The sequence below is a fragment of the Anomalospiza imberbis genome, chromosome 1, assembly GCF_031753505.1.
Source record: "Anomalospiza imberbis isolate Cuckoo-Finch-1a 21T00152 chromosome 1, ASM3175350v1, whole genome shotgun sequence".
Lineage (NCBI taxonomy): Eukaryota > Metazoa > Chordata > Aves > Passeriformes > Viduidae > Anomalospiza > Anomalospiza imberbis.
Window position 1 is genome coordinate 128,355,739 of NC_089681.1, and position 15,959 is coordinate 128,371,697.

The 15,959-nt window shown below is 37.2% G+C and overlaps 1 protein-coding gene across 2 annotated transcripts in view; it reads left to right on the forward strand.

Moving 5' to 3' along the window:
• The window catches only part of CALCR (calcitonin receptor), a 158,909-nt gene that overhangs the window by 1,685 nt on the left and 141,265 nt on the right, over positions 1 to 15,959 (forward strand). The gene's annotated exons all lie outside the window — the stretch shown is intronic.

The following is a 15,959-nucleotide window of genomic DNA, read 5'->3' on the forward strand; positions in this document are numbered from 1 at the left end:
CCATTGATGACGGTAGATTGATATATGAGGATATTTACTGAATGCGTCCAAGTACAATATAGTGCCTGCCAATTTTGTCTTTAAATTGCTATATTGATTTCATTCTTGTAGGTTTTTTTGACAAGGTTAATGCCGTTGACAATTTGCAAAGGAAAGAAAAACTTTTGGTTTATTTTAGTTACAGAATGGCAATTGTAGCTGAAATGATGAATGAAAAAATCATTCATAAAAAAAGAGTAAATAGAAAGATGTGCATCCTAAGACGTCTCAAAGTCAATATTGTCTTCCTGACAAGCTTTTAGATACACTGGTAACCCTTGAACTTCTTAAGGGTAATGCAGTGTGTGATATTCTTCTCAGGACTGTGCACTTTAGAGTTAAGTAGTCTGATTAGAGGGAGTTTAGAATGAATTAAACAGACATCACAATAAAAAAAAATGCCTTTGCTTTTTCATAGACACTGAATGAAATTAAGGTCTTGCTTCTGCTCCTTTTGCCCCCTCAGTGGTTGAAGGATGATAGTGTGGGGGGAACCCTTGTGTTTGGTCAGTGAAAGGGTCCTATGCTGCTTTAGGGCTGAGTGTATCAGGGCTGACCAGGATGACATTTCATCGCTGCCAACAGCTCAAACTGCAGGTGGAATTGAGCTGAAGAGGGAATTTAATTCACCTCTCAGAATCCTAGGCATAATTGTCAAGTAGGTAAATAAAATACAGGAGAGCTAATACTTCAGTGTAATTTTTTCAGACATATGATAACCTTTGCATGTAGGCAACTTTTGCTAAGCTACCACTCTGATGCTTACTATAGCTGTCATATGCTAGCTGACATGAAATAGTTCTGAATGAGCTAAAATACTGTGTTTCTGTGTCTACTGGTATGTATTAGAGCATGTGAACTTTATAAATCTTGGGTAGATGTTGGTCCTGTTAAAATAAATGGCAAAACCCCAATTAACCCCTCCAAAGGGCGGGTTTCACCATACGTCTTCATTATCATTTATAGTGAGTGCCAGCCAAATTTACTTAGAAATTCAAGTGGCAATGTTTAAGTCTGGCTAGTGATGGCACTTCAAACATCTCTACACATTACTGCTTTAGAATCATGGATAAGAGCCACACAGGTCTTAATAGTTGTTTTAAAAAGCTATATAGAATAAACTGTATTGTGCTTTCAGGAGGAAATAGGCAGTTCAGATTTGTCTCACACTCCAGTTTTTATGTTTCATCAGACTCAATCACTTTTTCATAAAAAATTTGGATTGCAGTTTGCATATGCAAACTTTTAACCAAGGTATTCAAGCAGCAAATAATATTTTCTGATTATTTCATTTGTGGCAAAGAAGTTTACAAGTAAACTGCTAAATATTTGAGCTACTATAAAAATCTCAGCAAACAATTGAGCCATGTTACAGTTAAGTTCTGTGTAGTTTCTAAGCTTTGTTGAGAGATGAATGAACAGAAGCATCTTTTCTAAAAATCTAAATGAAATAGTAATGAATATGCTTACAATTATTAGCTTCAAAACCTGACAGAATCTAGTTTAGCAAACTACAGCTGAGTGATTTTGAAAAGCATCTGAAAAAGTTGAGAATTTTCATTAATGGTGAAAACAATGTTCTATAGAGAGTTTGATGAATTATTTTTATTCCAGCTCTCTTGTAGATCGAGATAAAATGGGATATTTAAAACCTAACCAGTTAATTTTAAATCTGTATCTGCAGACCTATAAGAAGCTACATGCAAGTCCTGTTACATAATAATAGCGGTGTGACCAGCATATCTGTCAGTAATTCCTACTAGTTTTGTATGAGTGAAAATGGAGGAAGAGAGACTCAAAGTTCCTGAAAAATCATTAGATAGGAAAAAAGACTTTTCTAGGTTTGGGTGTTTTGCTTTTTTTTTTTTTTTTTTTTTTTTTTTTTTTTTTTTTAATGCATGCAAATAGGAGTTTTGGGGAAATAAGCAACTAAATAATTGAGCTATACTTGACTGCAAGTTACGCTAGCAAATACAATAAAATTCAGTTTTGAAAGTGATAGTTGGTTCTATGTATTAGTAAGCTGGTAAACTCAGTTTTGTTTTATTTCTGGTAATATGTTTTGGGTCCTAACTGTTGTCATTTGTCAGTATGGAAACTCATATTAATGCCAGCACAGACCCTACCTGGACCTTTCAGGAGCGATCCTGCTACGTGCTGAGCACTTTCAACGATTGTTTGTGTTAGAGTGGCATCCAGTCAGCTCCCTACCTAGAACTACACACATAGAGTTAAATTCACTCTCTTGAAAAATTTGCAGTGTAAATAGCCAAGAAGGTCTAAGACATCTAGCCAGCAGCCAGACGATGATCTCGGTCTGAAACATGAATACTCTGTATGTAACAACGGTAGACTGTGTACCTTTTAAGAAGATTAAATTCTTAAAAGATTAATTGATTCTTTGATAAAGGTACCCAGAAATGAATGACCAATACCTTAAGGTAGTATGTTATTTCCCACTGATCTTATTTTCTTCAGTATTAATCTCTATATTTAGTAATATTGGACTTCCATAGAACAGCATGTAATTACACATTGTTTTATATTGGTTTTTGCTCTTATACCCGATTTCCATTTGACATTGCTTTTAGTCACTTCAATTGAGTGAATTTCAAAGTAACTTAAATGAAGAGACACATTGAATTGCTCACATGAAGAACTAATATAAGATAACAATAGCAGAGGGAATTGTCCACGTCTCAGTTAAGAAGGAGCACTGCTTACAGTGTTGGGCTTGGTAGTCACCTGGAAGTTACAACTGGAAAATCCAAGTTTCCTGCTAAGTGTAGTTATAGCCATTTCAGATGGACACCTTTTTAATCAAGGTGGTATCCACAGATACCACAGGAATCTTTCTTCAGGGCATCTTCTGAACAAACCAAGGATATGGTCTTGCCTTACCAGAGAAGCTGTGAGCTGTTCAGTTGGCACCATGCTTTTGGGGTGACTCTCAGTTAAGGAGCATGAGAAGGACCTGGGGATGGTAGTTGCCCTCTGGCAGTGAGCTCCTTTTGACTCTTTGTGCTGCTTTCTATGGATGTATGCAAAGATTTACCACTTAACCAAGGAAGTACAAGAAATTTGGGTGTTCAGCCATAAGAAGCAAGTGTAGTCATTGGTCATAGTTGATAGGGAATAGCACTGGGAACACAAGTACATATCAAGCACCTCAGAGGTGTGCTGCCGTGTGTTTTTCCGTGGTTCCCAAAATGCCTTCGGAATTAGAATCATTAGGTAGATAGGAGAACTGGAACTGGTTTTAGCAAGTTACATGCTGAAGTGTAGTCCTGAAAGGTGGCTTTCTACAAGGATCAGATTAACCTGTGTACCAGAGACTGAGGAAATGTGTGGAGGAAGACTCCTGGGTCCAGGGAGTGGACGGATGGTGCAGTACTCATTTTTTTACCTGTCAATATTGTACACAAAACCAACTGAAAAATGCAGTTCATGTAAGTGCACCTTATCTGCTGCACCTCAACATGATTTCCATAATCCTTTTTCCAAAGTTATCATGTGGGGTTCAGGAAAGGTGACATAGTGTGGCGTCTGAACCGTGGCTTTTTTATCATTTTTAATATAGAAGACCTGACACTGATTTGGCAGAATGGCTATTCTCACCACACTCTTAGGAGTGTTTTTTGAAAAGGCAAGCATTTCAGTTTAATATGTCACATTTCAGTGTTGCAGTTTAATGTGACACTGTTCAGCAAATAATTTCCTGCTTGGTCATATCCAGCAGTGTATATAAGAACCAAATCACTTTACCTGTGGTTTCTGATGAATAATGTTAACTATTACCAAGAGTTAGGTGAATAATACATTCGACACATTCAAATAAATAAGCAGTATTTTGAAATTTATGGTTTTACTGCATTTTATTCAAGATAGCCCTAATGGTATGTATTTTCAAGGAGTATTAAGATATGATGTAAATTTTTGGTGGCTTTGACATGTCTATTTTGTGATGTCCTCATTACCTCGAGGTAAAGCAGGAGTTATAAAATTGTTATTATTCAAAAGGAGGTGTTTGAAATGCCTTTCTCTTCCTGGGTGGTCTACAAAGTGCTTAACTGCCCCTTAAAAATTAGAAAAAAATATTTTTATTCTGGTTATTTCTTCTAGAAATTGAACATCCTTCAGGCAATGGCAAGTGAGTTTACAGTCATATTTGGAGGTCGTTTGAGTCAAGATGAATTGTGCCATGTCTTCAGAGTTGTCTTCTCAGAATTAAGCTGACAATTAAAAATATCTCTTTTAAATATATTACATGCCTCTGAAAACACAGTATTGCCTTACAAAGATGTCAAAGCTTCATGATTAAGACTGTGCTGTGATATACTTGTAAAAGAAAAACAAACTAAACTTCTATTTTACCTTTTATTAGTGAGTGGAATGAGACTCCGCATTTGGCAGTGTCCCTTCAAAGGTCAACTACATTTTCTGCTTGTGTTTTTTTAATAATGAAAAATTTACTTGCTTTTCAGTGCTCACATAACAAAAACTTCTGTAATTCATGGCACTGTTTAAAGTTTGATGGAAGACAGAGAAAGGTAACCACAGACTGAATAATTTCATAGAGTGAATTAGCCACTTCTGTTTCTCTCAGGCAGCACTGAGGCATTATCTAACATGAGAAAGCTCAAGTGACTGTAGCATCTAAGCTATGATGTATGCAGATAGATTACTCTTTTTGAGTCTTGATTTCCCTCCAGCTGATATCAGCAATGAGTGTTAACTACTTAGAAAAATCACAGGTTGCTCTTCAGTTGTATTTTATTTGTATCTTGATGTTCCCTACAAGTTTCGTATGCCAGAGCAGTTATCCGTAGCAAATCTAGCTATGACAATTTAAGGGAATCATTGAATACCAGGTTGAAGAGAAGCTCAACATAAGCTGGCCATGTGCTCATGCAGCCCAGAAAGTCAGACGTGTCCTGGGCTGCACAGAAAGCAGTGTGAGGTCAAGGGACGTGATTCTCCCACTCTGTTCTGCACTTGTGAGACCCCGCCTGCAGTGCTGCATCCAGCTCTGGGACCACCAACAAAGAAGGATGTGAGTCTCTTGGAGCAGTTCTGGAGGAGGAATGTGAATTTGATCAGAGGGCTGGAACACCTCTGTTGTCAGGACAGACTGAGAGAGTTGGGACTGTTCAGCCTGGAGAAGAGAAAGCTCCAAGAGACCTTATAGCAGCCCTCCAGTACTTAAAATGGGTCGACAAGAGGGCTGGAGAGTGACATTCTACAAGGGCATGTAGTGATAGGACAAAGGGGAATGGCTTTAAACTGAAAGAGGGCAGATTTAGATTGCATCACAGGAAAAACTTTAGATAAGTGTGGTGAGACACTACAATGAGCTGCCCAGAGAAGTTGCGGATGCTGCATACTTGGAAGTATTCAAGGCCAAGCTGGATGTGGCTTGTGATCTGTGAAGATGCAACATGAGTCCTCAAAATGATTTTTCTGTTTAAATTTACCCCCATTATGGTTCAGTGCCAAACTGGTGATGTTTTACTCTTCCTTCAGTACAAAATCTATTTGTCTCACTTTTGCACAAGCTATGTTCTTTGAGCAGACCTATCACCATGTGATTTTTTTCCAGCTTTATTTGATATATATCTCTGTTCACATAATCTTAGTGACCTGTAGCCTTAGTCTGTAGCTTGTGTTCTGTAGTCTTAGTTACCTGTACTGTGCAGGCGCTTCATCACTAGTTCCCTCTCTTGCTTTGCACTTCCTTTTCATTGTTGAAACATGATTTGCCATATGCCAGCTAAAAAGCGGATGGTAGGCATCTCTTAGTGGATAAGTATGATTCCTCATGCAAGAGGTATGAATGCTGTCCCATAAAGTTACATCTCTTTCTATGTTATGGGCTAGTGTCATCCATTGTAGTAAAATGAGCACAGAAGATATTAGACGATCTTTACATTGCCATGTATAAACTATACACACATATTAGCTATACTAGCTCACTAAACAGGAGGAGCATTTCATACTCTTAAATATGCTGTGTGCAATCTCATCCAGCCTTAAATATTGAAGGTCAGGAGAGAGAGGATGCTCACACCTTCACTACTTAGATTGCTTAGAGAAACTTTGTGAAGTTTATTGGATTTGGTAAAAAAAGGTGTCTATGACTGATGAGTGTTCATTGACTACAAGTTGGATCCCTCTGGATAAGAACTCCTTTTGTTCTCACCAGCCAATCCAGCTCCTAATGGGATCTTCATTTTCTTTTTTCTTCAAAATAATACAGAAAGGGAAGGTAGGTTTACTGCTGTTATCCTCAGCTGTGCTGTTACTGCAGAGGTGGAAACACTGGACTGAAGGGTATGGGATGTAGAAATTTTATCAAATAACACGAAATTTAAAGACTGAAATGTTTTGGAGGAAAGGTAATACTCAGAAGAAAGAGGTGTTTTGAATGCTATGTGCAGCTGAGCGTTTGGTGGTAGAGATAAACTGGGAAGTTATACTACAAAATGCCTGATTAACTAATAGACAGCACTGTCCTCCATTTACCTATATCGTAGCAGGGGAAATTCCATTTACATTTCAAAGGGCAGTTTAGTCAAACTAGCTTAGAGAATCTCTGGTAAATCTTTGGCTTTGCTTCAGGGTGTTTAAGAACATTGAGAAAGTGAAAGAGTAAGCCATAGACAGCTGATCACAGGCTCCTTACTGTGCACAGTTGTAGTGCTTGGAATTTAGCAAGTCCTCTGAGCTCTGGTCTTGATTAAAACTCGGTGATGGGGAGCAAATGGTGTGAGTGGAGATTTCCTTTAATGTTCTCGGGACCATTTCCACAACTACAGACTGCTGAAGTGTCTGACTCTTTTAAGCCTTTGAGCTATTTTGTGTTAGAATACAATGTTTTCTTCTGTGTTCAAATGTTGCCAAGTACGTTTTGGGTTGAAGCAGGATCAAGTAATAAATAATAATCATTGTTACCATGTGTTCTCACAGATAAAGCAGACCCAGTGTTTTCTTGTCAGCTGTTTTTTCTTGCATTTTTTGCTTTTATTGTCTCAGGGTATTTGATAGTGTATACTTCCTAAAGACTGGGGTAATTTCAGCACTGAAAAGAAAATATGTGTGGATTTATAAGTGTTTAAATACCTGCTGACTTTATTGGCAATCAGATCTGAAATGTTTTGGAAGAAAAGTTTTTATCCCATTAAATGCCTGATGTAGTCAGAGGTCCTCACTGGAGAAACCAGTAGGTAGCCACCAAATAAATTTATCACTTCTTTTTCATCTGCTGTTCAAATTTAAATGCAGAATAATAAGCCAAGCCCACTCCAGCACTTTGTCATTGTTGTAGCTGTCTGAGTTGTCTGCAGTGACAGAAATCACACAAATCTTTGCATTTAAACTAGCAGTCTCCCCTTTAGTAAAAGGAAAAGAAGTGGGGCTTAAATGGCCTATAGTCATAAGAAATGAGTGTGATTAAGCCAGAAGGAGATATGTATGCACTGTATGCAGAAAGGGTCCTGAGGAACCTCAAATATTAACTGAAAATATCTCCATCCCCTTACAAAATATTGGGACAGTGCTTTATTAGCATCAAAGCCTATAATTTATCTACTTATTTACGTAACTTGCAACACATGGTCAGTATATTATTTACTGTAATGTGAATCATCAAATGCTACAGACATATCACATACCACATCAAAGAACAAGTTTGATGAGAGGTTTCTTGAAGTGATGAGTTATATTTTTTTTCAACTGATGTGTAATTCCACATGGAGAAATCACACAGGTTTAATATTTAAAGAAATATATGCCAATTACTTCAGTATAGAATTTAAGAAATTTCAGAACTAATTTTACTGTTGGAAATGTTCCATTTTTTCAGAAGTGAAAATTAAACATATGAATTGATTACAGGATTTTTAAAATAAAATATTTGGTTTACTATCATTATAAAATACTTTTGCAAGTGATCAAAATTTCAGTTATATGTAAAAAATTTATATTAAATACTATTTTAATTTTTTAAATTTCACTGTAACAAGTCTCTTGAACTCAATAGCGTATATGGTTTGGATGGACAAGGATGCAACAGACTGGAGGAGATATTGGGAGAGAAAACAGCCTTATTCACAGTGCACGCTTTTTTTTTTTTTTTTTTTTTAATCTATCTTCAGTCTATTGGATTTATTTGGAAAGTTTTAGCCAGATAATTTTCACGATCTCTGAAGTTCTCCTGCAGTGCATGATATATTCCTTTGCTTACATTCACAAGTTCTGGTCGCCCTTTGTGCCTGAGAAGTCCTTGTGCTAGCATGCAGTGGAAAATGGACTTGGCAGTAGATGGTTTCTGAGTCAAGACTGAACCTTCTACATTTGTGTAAGAACACACCCACACATGTACAGCCCAGATCTTCTAGAGATTCCAACTACAGTCACAGTTTTGAGGTAGCATAAGCCTAAGAGAGAGCTGAGAGAACATGCCTAAAGTACAAAAAAAGAGCAGAAAGAGGTATAAACAGTATAGAAAGATGGAAATGGTTTCACACATGGAAGGGGGATACTAGAATTGGGAATTAGTACTGAGAACCGGTAGAGTCTGGTGTTTGGGGCAGAAGTCATTTGAGAAGGACAAGCTTGTACAACACATTAGATACTGAGGGAGAAATTAACATTTCCAGAAACAGGCATTTAGAGACTAGATGGGGCTAGGAACTTGCAGGACATTAGAATATCAGGAGAAAGATGTATTGGAAAAGAGAGAATTACCTCCCCCTTTCCCCACTAAATATACTGGAGTTATGAAGCTGGGAAAAATGAGAGCGTTAAGAAGGGGAGAAAGTGAATGCCTGGGAAAGACATTCAAACTGCAGTGGCAGAAAGCTGAGAAGGAACTAGGTCTGATTAGGTATTGTAAATGGTACTGAAAGAATAGGGAGTGGAAAGAGATGAGAAGAAACAGCTAATGTCTGGGAGGAGACAGGAGTACAACAGAAAAAAGTTCATGATGGAGAAGCTCAGAGTAGAAAGAGCAGTATCCTTGACAATGCACCAGTCATACATGACCTGCCAGAACCTTACCCATATTCTGCTGTCAGCACACATCTGTGAAGATTTTTGGTGAAGAACTTTTGTGTCAGTGTTTAAATGCTCTAGTGTCTCACATGAGCCATTTTCACCATGTGTAGTTGAAACACTGGTGTAATGTGTTTATTGTGTCAGGTTCAGTGGGTAGGGTACAGAAGCTATCTGGGAAGCTAATTAATTTTAGCAGCTCTTAAGTTCAATGCATTCAGTGTGTGAGCAGGGCTGGCAGACTGTAAGCTATGTACCAGTCTTTATGGTAGTAATTTAAACCAAGCTCACAGACAGAAACTGGAGAAAATTTTATGTTACTCACACAGAGAAAGGCTAGTAGTGTAGACCTTTTGAAAGAAGAAAGTTTCATTTAATGTACAGGTTTGGTTGATGGAATCTTGTTTTTGCTGGACTTCAAGCAAAGAATGAGGAAGATCCTGCTTCTCATATGATTTTATACAGAGAGAGGAGAAGATTTGTAGATGTCTATAAGGCAAAAGTTTTGAAGCTGGCAGAGGAAATGTGGATAGACAGTTGGAACAATTTGAAGTATATGGTTTCAGAAAGAGAAATTCTCTGTTGAGCAAAGAAATCTTAGGAAAGCTGAAGACCTCCTGTGTCCTTTGGTGTGAGAGAATCAACCAGCTGAAACTGATTAAAAATAGTTTTTGCTGAGGAGAGGTAAAAATGAAATAAAAGTATGTCTGTTAGCAGAGGAGACTTGAACATCCTAGAATACCAGTATAATAACTAGAGAATAAAAGATACAGATCAGATGAGGGCACATTTGGAGATGACATGTAGATGAAAAAATGTGGGTCAGCTGTCATTCGTGTGCACAGTCCCAGAGAGAAGCACCAACCAAAGTTCGTGTTAGAAGCATGGTCCAGAGCCACAAAACCAGCAAGTTGCCAGTGACCATGGGAGTATCATAAAATGAAAAATGAAAAGCAGGTGTTTAAGAATATGTGTGCTAAATACTGCAAAGCAAACCAAGGAGATCAAAGGTGAAAAGTGTGCAGCTGAAGAATGTTGCTGGGGAAAGCAGCCAACACAAATGTTGATGTTAAAAAAATGGAGATTTATAGTGGTGAGATATACATCTTTTCCAATAAATTAGGAAAAAGTAGCCATAAAAATGAGCATCAATATTTGGGACAAGCTTTGGGACTAACTTTAGGAAAAAATGAATCTGTGGCATACAGCATGGCTAGTAATATACAAGAACATTTATTCTCTGCAGGTGAAAGTCCAAAGATACAAGTAAACATCCAGATATCTCTATAACTGACACTCCTGCAGAAATAATTTTGCATAGAAAGGTTAGCTCTACATTAAATTTGATAAATACATTAAAAGCAGAAAAAACTGGAAAAGAATATTTGGCCTGGCAGGTCTGTGTAATGGTTTATGAGTGTGTTTGAAAACAGAGGATGTCAACTTCTTGCTGCAGAATCTACCTAGAAGGCAGTACTAGAATTGCACTGCTCTGTGATAGCTATTTCCTCTGTGAGCCCCGTGAAAATAAAGATGTTAATTAGAAAAGTGAAGAAGCCATGGGAAAGGGTGCACTCGATGATGGCAGTAGAGAAGAAAAATGATAGGGTGTCCCATGTAGTCATAGATATTAAAGATCTTTAGGGTAGTGAATCAAGAACAAACCAACACAAGAACAATCATGCAATCATGCAGGAACAAAACCCACTAATGCTAAATGTCATCACTTCCAGGCCCTCTGTAACAACCACATTCCTTATGTTAGATGCACAGTTTGATACTAGAAAGCCTGATAGGACAAGGAGAGCAGCTAATTAGTGCTTTCCAACACTTTATCCAGAAGGCAGTGTTTCAGAAAATCTGCTGGTAAATTGTTTGCACATGATATATCAAAGAAGAAAGGTCTTGGAATAGCAGAATGTCTCACACTCTTACCAGAGTGAATGCCACCAAAATCCAATAGTGTTAATCACATGATACTGGGGACATTTAGAAATCACAGTCAGATCCAAATCATTAGCAAGCAGATGAGTGGTAACAGTAGAGCACTGGAATGGATTGCCCAGAGAAGCTGTGGAATTCCCCTCCTTGTGGAGATTCAAACTAGGCTGGATATGACCAGAATAGGCAGATCTAGCTTTGAAGTTAGCCCTGCTTTGAGCAGGAGGCTTAGTAGATTATCTCCAGAGGTCCGTTACAGCCAGTTTTGTTCTATGACTCAGGGAATTACCATGGTCTCGAAAGGAGGCATCCAGGCATATCCAAAAATGGAAAAAAAGGAAAAGAGCTGAAAGCACTGATCTCTCCAAAGGAAATTAAACTCAGAGTAGGGTAAGCAACTCATCTGCTAAATAGCAGAAATTATGTCATCTCTGCAGGAACCTGAAGGAGGAATAAGCTTTTTAGCACAATTTAAAAATGGCCTAGGAAATTTAGAAAATAGACACAGTTTATCTTGAAATAAAAGGCAACATTCCATGGGAAAATACGTCTATAGGATGTGCTCCATGAGCTGTGGACATTGCAATAGTGATGTACATTTATGCAATATTAACAAAAGCACAATTCACTGTCAGCTATCTTTTAAATGTTTTTCCTTCCATGTCTTAGATATTGCTTCTTCATCCTTCATGTGTATGACATGCTGAGCTACTGAAAGTAGGTAATAAGTTTTAGAAGTCTTTGATTAAGGAAAAAAAAGCCAACCCATCAATGCAACATTGTGGAATCATAATAATGCTATCTCTCACCAAACAGCAGTAGTTTGGAGGTTAATTATTTGTCAGTGAAGCATTTATACTGCAGAAATGAGCACCAAGGAAAAAGCCATGTAGAGAAATTAATAAATCTGTTTACCATGAAATGTTTTATGTGGTACAATAAATGAGATCCACTGACTACCAGTGATAAAGTATTGAATCACTTTTCTTTAAGTGGGCACTGTTCATCCTTAAAAACCCAGGGAAGAAGGATTCCAAGGGCAAAAGAAGTGTGAGAACTAGCATTTAAAACTGTAGTAACTATTCCCAAAAAGGCTAAATAAAGGTTATGCAAGTGGTTTCTAACTTTGGAGTTACCTTTATAATCTGGGGAGACTTTAATTATGATTTTATTACACAAATTTGGTTTTATGAATTTAATTCCAAAAGAAGAGACCTTATATGACATATAGATGCCAGTGATTTACAAACACATAAAGTGTTACAGGCAAGTGCCATGTTTTCCTTTTGAAGATCTTTTAGCAACATTGAACTCAGAGTCTTTGGTAAAAATGTAATCCATTAATAAAAGCAAAGGTGGAAAGGGAAAACAATACAGTATTTTAAGTACCTTAGACTTAAAAAAACCCCATAAGCTAAAGCTGTCATACTTAGAATACTATTGAGGGCTTATGTTAAAGTGATCTTAATGCTGCTGAATAAAACTCATCAATCTTCAAGAAGGTGGCAGTCTGACAGCCAATCTGTTAGTGTTTAGGTTTAATCCTAGTCCATGAAGAACTTACATTTTCTCTAAGGGTCATTACCATTAGCCTGATAAAAGAAGTACATCTCTGTTCTTCATACTTTGATTCCTTTTAAGCTATTTTTTTTAAGAGCAGATTTTACATACTGCAAAAGAAATGAAATGCTGCTAGGGCATGAGGTAGTTCCCATAGCTGAAAGAACTGCCATCCTATCAGAGAGACTGAAATGTGTCAGGGGCAGGTTTTTCTGTGACAGGAACTAATACAAGATGTGATCTCTTATTCAAAGTATTTAAAATAGGCTATCCTTAAAATATCTTAAGATACTTGTTTACCATACTTAAGACAACTCTAGAATTCTCATAGGCTTTCATACCTGTGTCAATGTCTGTTTATAAAGAGAGGAATATCATAGTGGTGAAATCCTGTTTGGTACACTGACTTCCTCAAAATCTGCTGAATCCCAAAGCAATAGGATTATGTATGAAGAGCTCCCAGTTAAAAGTAAAACAGGAGAGAGAGACTTTTGGAGACCCCTTAAGATATCCACACATCTATTTGAGAGAGAGATCTGGTCATAAACTGCCTTTCCTCTTTCTCCATTTTGCTTAATTTGTACATGATTATTCCTGAGCAGTTTCCTCTTTCTTAATTGTCTTTCATATTTCAGGATAATCCTTAGGTATGGACAAAGCATGAGGGTGGGAAGTTTGAGAAGGTATATTTGGTGTTCTTTAAAATCAGCAATTTAGATTTTTTTTCTTATAATTTTATTAAAACAACATTTCACAAACTATTTTCCATAGTATCCTCATCTTATGTGAAATTTTAAGGCAAAAAGAGCAAGTAAGAAGCACTGCCAAACAGACAGGAGAAACAAAAAACTTTTGAGTAAACAAGCTAACTCCTGTGATGTGACTTTTCCCAAGAGCAGAAAAAGGGAAATCTATCTACATTGTTTATTGAGGTAGAACTAGGGGTTTCTGTAGCTAGGAAATACACTCTTAAAGTATGGTCTATATGCTGTGCTACATCAAAGGAATGAAATAGCAAAATATCATAGAGCTCCCAAGGAGTGTGAAAGTTTGAACAAGGTAAGTAGGCACACCCTGGTTTGGGTGAGAAGAAGTAAATGTGTGTTGGTGGATAAAAAGCACATCTGTACTGTTACCACATCAGTTACTGCACCAAATACTTCTTCCAATTACAAAAAGAAGGATACTCTTAGAAGGCATACTGATACTTCTATTAAAACTAAGTAAACCAACTTTGTGACCCCTTGTATATCACACTTCTTATATTAAAGCCTTAACTCTTACTTAAAAAGAGTTGATTCATATGAAGTCCTCTTTGTACTGTCAATGTAGCAAACAGTGAAGATTGTGAAAATGAGGATCTAACACAACACTAAAATCTACTTATATAATTAATATTGCTTTGCATTAATCTGTTAGTGAAAAGGAATCCAGAGAAAGTAGTTATAAATGTAATCCATGTTTGCTTCAAAGTCTTTTGACTCTGCTAGAATAAAATAAATTGATCTCAATGGTAAATGAGAATGTGTCCCTCTGTTTTGTTGGTACTCTTTAACAAGACATGGGCAACAGCTACACAATTTTCTGAAGGTTTATGTTTAATAATGGAGACTATAAACTCATTCCAGTTCTGAGGATTTTTCTGGTATCTTGCACTCCACAATTGGAAAGGATGCTAGACATAAGTATACTTGGCAGTTTCCCACTAGAAAACAATATTGTAAATAAGAAGGAAACCCAATAGCTGAGGCAGAATGTAGTGGCTGAACCATTAAATAACAGGGTTGAAATGATCTCACAAACTCAGGAAATATATACTCAAAGATGAAACTTCTTTTTTAACTTTTATTTTTGACCACACCAAGCAAAGCCTAAAGCAAAGCCTGATTTTCCCCTAAAACTTGATATTAATTCCATCATGTTTGCTTGTGTGCATCTCTGCATGTCTGTGCATATATTGCATTTTTTAATTGTTTATTTGTTCCATTTTCAATGGAAAGCCTGGACAGTACCCGTTAGGCTAATGGAGGAGAACAGAAAGAATGGTAAACAGATTTTAAGATGCAGCCTTCTCATCAGGAATAGAAGCACCAGGGGGAAAGAGTTAATAGGAAAATAAAAGAATAAATGCTCATGAAATATGGCTATTGCTGCTGCTACTACTACTACAAGAGAAAAAAAGAGGCATAAGAAAGCTGACAGAAAATAAAAGAAAACTTTGAGTTTGTGGGAAACCCCAAGCTTAAGGAGCACTGAGAGGTTTTAGTTTTGAATTTTCTTAGTCCAGTTTTAGGGAGCTACCCTAAAAAGCAGTCTTTTTCAGTTTTGTCAGATCTACTTCACCTACCTCTCCGGATCTCTTGCTAGAGGTTGATGAGGTGCCCGGTAGGTGGCATCCTTTTAACACAGTGCTGGCATCAGTTGGTGAGGTTGTTTTGGTTTTGGGGTGTTTTGTTTTGTTTTGTTTTTGTTTTGTTTTTGTTAAATGCATCTTTTTTTGCAGAATTTGAATGGATTATCACAGAATTGGCACATGCAGAAGTTATATTTTTGTGAGAACTTTTATTCAAGGTTCTCAAACTTGGTATTTCCAAGCTTCAAAAAAATCTCTATTTAGGAATCTAAATGGAAGAAAGAGAGGGAGAAAGTGTTTTTCCTCGTTGGTTCAGAACAAGTTTCTGAGGGAGTTTACAATGAGCTACATGTTCACAGCACCTACTGAAATCACTCTGTGTTTTCTGACTTGAGGGCTCTGGTTTAAATTAAAGACTTGTTAGCAGAACGTGGTGATTAGGATATCGCATTTACATTTGAGCAATTGATGCCTGAAATTGTGACATCTTGTCATCTGCATTTAATTTGCCTCTGTTACATCTTGTTCATTTTTGGAATGTATTCATTTTTTCTTCCTAAGAAATAATGCTCATGATAGCTGGGGAAGTCTGTGTTATCGCAAACCCATCTCTGCTTCAGTGTTTGCACACAGTTCTACTTGAGAATGATGTCATCAGATGTAGTTTGAACAAGCTTTGGGCTGTTAGTGTTTGGCACAGGGCATCAGTATCAGGTGCCAACTATCCATTCAATTAAAGCAGTGAAAGCACACAGATAATTCACTGAAAGCACACAGGTAATTCACAGGCTGATTGCAGGTGGAAAACAAATCTCCTTAACTTGTTCAGAAACACGTCGCGGATCAGAATGTTGAGTAGCCAGGGATATCTGGGGATGTCTTGAGAAAGTGTTTCCAAAGAGCTGTTCTTCAATTTCACCTCCTGGTCTGCCTGAAGGTTCACCTTGCTTGGAGGAGAAAAGCGGGAGAAGTTCATTGTGGCTGGAAACAAGACCAACAAAAAAAGTTCTCTGTC